This window comes from Triticum aestivum, chromosome 3D, assembly GCF_018294505.1.
Source record: "Triticum aestivum cultivar Chinese Spring chromosome 3D, IWGSC CS RefSeq v2.1, whole genome shotgun sequence".
Classification (NCBI taxonomy): domain Eukaryota; kingdom Viridiplantae; phylum Streptophyta; class Magnoliopsida; order Poales; family Poaceae; genus Triticum; species Triticum aestivum.
In genome coordinates, this window is record NC_057802.1 from 481,575,905 (window position 1) to 481,580,637 (window position 4,733).

Genomic DNA, 4,733 nt, shown 5'->3' on the forward strand with positions numbered 1-4,733 from the left:
AGCACAGGAAAATTCATTACCCCTAATATTTGATAGAGACAAAGGCACCGACACATGATCATGGAAAAGCAAAATCCAGTTTTATCACCAAAAAGAAATGAAAAAACAAGTTATTGGTGCTTTCTTTCTCTGTAGTCCTGAACCACTACTTGGATTGTGTGGATAATAGGAAACTTACATATAACAAGAACTCTTTATAATTTGAAAGTATACGATATAACGTGGACAACAGTGTTCTCTCAAAATCTGTAGCAATCAATGGAAAAAAGTAAAAGCTAATCACCTAACACTACAATATTCTCAGGTATGTATTCTTAAGAATAGGGGTCATCTTACTTTGCCAGGTACAAAATTGACAAATACAATGGTACTGCTAGTAGCCTATTAACGATTTTGAAGATGTGGCAACAAGACAAGTTGTGCCATTTGAAAATGAGTGTAACCATGGACAATTAGGTAAACATGTTCTAGTGGTAATAAAACCAGGGACACCTGAATTAGTACTACAATTATGTTAATGTCAAATTCTTCAGTTTGTTCCTATAAAAAACACCCACTGTAACTATGTTTCAGTTCTTCATCACTCCTTCCACTTTCGTAAAAAAGGGAAAAGGAATAGGGCAGTATTAACGAAGGGGGATATCTTACTAGAGAAATAACGATGAATATCTTAGACTTTTCTCTGTAATTCTGAACCACTACTTGTATTCTGTGGATAATAGTTAACTTACATATAACAAGAACGCTTTATCTCTACTCCTAATGTCTCAGTTGGTAGTCTCCGTTCCTAGTTTATTTTCGTTCCACCATTTTCGTCCGGTTTTTTTTCGTCACATCCCCACCCCGCACGCACGCACCCGAAAAACCCACCCGACACCAAACGCGGCTCCTCTCGATCCCCTCGAGAGTAAACGCCGCCGCCGTCCTCTTCCTGACGCAACCGCAGGTCACAGCGCCGCCGCCAACATCCGAGAGTAGCCGCCGCGCCTGAGGACCGAGAGGAGCCGCCACCGAGATCCGAGACTAGCCGCTGCGGCTGAGGAACGAGAGGAGCCGCCGCCTCCAGGTTGCGACTGTGACACACCGCCGCCTCCAGGTCGCCGCCGAGGTCCGCAATCGCCGAAGCCGGCCGGCCCTCACCTCCATCGACCTCCTCTCGGATGGATCCTGCACGTCGCTAGATCGACGGAAGGGGACCTCCACCACCGCCATTCTTCTCCGTCCCCGACCTCCCGTCACCGTGCTCCCCGGATCTGGCCGTGGCCACAACCGGCGGAGCTTCCCGGCCACCGCCGACGACGCCAGCAAGGTAGCCACAGTCGTTGTTGCCAGATCCATGGAGGAGCGTACCCCGGCCTTCTCCTCGTTTTCCTCTTGTTGTATGCCTTTATGCATATTGCTATGCGTTATCACTAACACATTGGCAATGCAACACCTTCTGGAGATAGCATTGATGGTAGTACACATGTTTTGTACTGTAAGCCATTGCATTTACCTATAGGAATACGCAACTCACAGTTCTAGCTCTCTGTATGTTTTCGGTACATGTTCGGAATATCTGCTACTAGGTGCATACAAGATGAATCTTCAAGACATGCTATCTTGCTTCGTAAGTACTGCTATTTAAGGTGAGCCTTGCAGAACTATCTTTTAGTGTTTCCAGTTTATCCTAAAGTATTTTAGCCTAAATTTCCTGTCATTTATATAGATGTGGGTTATGCTAATCTGACTTGGTAAGTTATGGTATTGTAGCTACTGCACATGTCCCTCGATTTCCCAGTTCCATGTGTCAGGATGCTAATGTGGGTGTTACTATATTGCCTTCCAGTTTATCCTAAAGTATTTTAGCCTAAATTTCTTGTCATTTAGATAGATGTGGGTTATGCTAATCTGACTGGTGGGTTATGCTAATCTGACTGGTAAGTATGGTATTGTAGCTACTGTACATGTCCCTCAATTTCCCAGTTCCATATGTCAGGATGCTAATATGGGTGTTACTATATTGCCTTCCATTTTGTAATATGTTATGTTTGCAATTTCTCAGGGCCGCCGCCGCCGCCGTCCGTAGCAACGCATAGGCCGCTTGCCCAGCTCCCTCATTCCGAGCACGACACCACGCGTCGGAGCTTGTCGGGAGGCACGGAAGGACGAACAGAGTTCTACCGGTGATCCGTGTTGTCGCCGACGGTGTCATAGGATCTGCGGTGACAAGGCGATGGGGCTGCCAACCTACCTCCTCTTCACCACAGCGCATGTGGATTCTTGGGCTACCTCAACTTGGATCAGCTTTTTCAAGAGGGGATGCTTGCCATTCAGAGGTAAATGGTGCTCTTCAATTTTGTTGTTGTTTGATCTGGCTTGCAGTTTCTACAAATGATGTGAGGATTGGCTTTGGGTAGTACATCATCTGCTCCAGTGTCTAATTGCACGCATAACAATCACTTGATTTATGCGCTTCAACCTTCAAATAGTTTGTAATTTATAGAATTCACTACGGCACTTGTTCATTCATGTATATGTGGCTGGATCTGATGGAGAAGATAAAGACAACTAATACGCTGAAAATGATTTTACATCCTGGTTCGAAAAGTAAAAGGGAAATCTTCGAGTAAATGTATGTTCTACTGCAAAGGAACTTCCCGAGGGATCCCATTGAAATTGAAAGTATGTTTCTTTTTTTATTCCTATGCATACTAAATGTGCATCTTGGCCTGGCTCTTGGCACACGCACAATCCATCAGATGAACAGAGCACTCTTGGAGCGTGTTCTGTAAATGTATTCCTGGTCTGTCTACAACCTTATTTTATGGTCACATACTAACACACCTTTTCAAATTTTCTCTAATAGATCCTACTCTGTTTTAGGACTTCTAATTGTTTCTCACTGCCATGACCAATGCAGGATGATGGTGGCTTCTTCAAATATGTGCAAGATATGTCCTGTTTAGCATCACTGGATTTTTGAAAACGTTATATCTGAATTTAGAGTGCACTTCTGCAAAAAAGGTTTTGTCCTGATTACTATTCCGATTTTATTTCTGCAGGCACTGTGAAATGACCGAATGCCGCTAATCATTTTGGAGGTTTGTTGTAGGGTGCTCTACCAGGTATTTTGTTCAGATATGCTCTTTCTCTGCCTGCCATTTTAGCCATCAGTTGAGAATTATATTCAGGTTAGCAAACAAGTTTCTTGATACTTATAAGGCGAACATACTTATAAGGTGAACATACAAAGAAATAAAATCTTGATGACTTGTGAGCTTTGCCTATTAACTTAAAATTAACGCTGACAAGTTTCTTGTTCTGTACCATGGTAAGTCATGAGTCTGCTGTCTTGATACAAGGAAATAAGGAAATATTAGTTTTCTGCTTATTTGTTCATATCTTATTACTGAAAGGATTGCCAGTGTATTAGTAATTCAAGTTTCACCTTTCGCAGTGTAGTCTGGAATATTTGTAATTAGCAAGATGAACTCCTATCAACTACTCCCAAGGTTTTCTGAAATTGTACGAACATTTGCTAACAGAAACTTAAGTTAGCAAGTTAGCATAGTTGCTTAGCTACCAAGTTGCTCTGCAGTTAATAACTTAATATACACCTATGTTAAATACATATACTTGTTGAAAGGTTTTTGTGTACTGCTCCTTGTCCTTTATGTGACATTTACTTTCGTAGTCAGTCATAAATGGATCCAAGTAGATGTATGGCTATCTATATGGTGGATGATCCGTGTCATTCTTTTACAGGTCATAATATGCACCCACACAATTCAAGTTCATATTCTGGAAGGACATTGACCAACGAACCTTGTAGTAATGTTACAGGTCATAAAATTGTGTATTCCTACTAACCATCATTGCATGTGTGCAGTGGTTAGAGATTTTGTAATGGATAATCAATTATCTTTATCTGCTTCTAACTCAAGGAATCATACTGCAACATTTCCTCCAGTGCAGGCAAACTCGAATGATAGTTAGTAAACTTGGTTAGTAATATTTTTTGTTTTCTTACCTTGCATTTGTGATACGTCACTGAACATGTTTATTAGTTTGTCACGTCACTCCTGCTTGACATGCCAATTCACAAAGGGCAGCCCGGTGCACATCGCTCCCACTTGCACAGGGTCCGGGGAGCGGTCCGACCACTTGACATGCCAATTCACAAAAATGAAAGAAATCCAGATGACCTGTGAACCTCCCTGTTGACATAAAATTAATGTTGTTTTATGTCTAAGCCTCATCTATTATATACATGTACAGTTACGGTGGTGGATTTCAATTCCTGTAACTTAGTTTTCTTACGAGATGTAACTCATCTACTAATATATAGTAGTATGTATAAAGTTTCTTAATCAAGCCAGCCTAATGGACGGCACCATACTTAGCAAAGCTAATAGACGGCCCATGCCCAGTACGATTTTTTCAACTGATGTATAATGGTATTATGATTCCGTGCTCTTTTTCAGAAAATCTGGGTGATGAAGCTGACTCAATAGATCCAGATTTTGGCCGCTAAAGCTGGTAGTGCATCCTTGTCTATGGTGTGGACAGAGGGAGAAAGGAGGCAATTAACTACGGTCTGAATGTAAAAAAAAATCGTCTGAATTAAAATAGAATCTGATAAAACAAAACAAAGGAGGTCATTAGGAGTAGAGATAGGTTAAAGGGGAGAGAGAGGGAAGCCACCAAAGGGGAAGGAGCCCCTTTGGTGCGCCAGCCTTGGGGGGAGTCCT

The 4,733-nt window shown here is 42.1% G+C and overlaps 1 long non-coding RNA gene across 5 annotated transcripts; it reads left to right on the forward strand.

Annotated features, from left to right (window-relative positions):
• The first annotated feature begins 813 nt into the window (after positions 1-813).
• LOC123079835 (uncharacterized) lies at positions 814-4,592 on the forward strand. Of its 5 annotated transcripts, XR_006438121.1 has the most exons (4): positions 837-1,309; positions 1,569-1,628; positions 2,045-3,107; positions 3,748-3,951. It is a non-coding gene; the product is annotated as an uncharacterized lncRNA (long non-coding RNA). The 5 variants fall into 5 exon arrangements; XR_006438119.1 differs by having other exon boundaries at positions 836-1,309; positions 1,569-3,107; XR_006438120.1 differs by adding an exon at positions 4,467-4,592 and having other exon boundaries at positions 837-3,107; positions 3,748-3,986.
• The last annotated feature ends 141 nt before the right edge of the window (positions 4,593-4,733 follow it).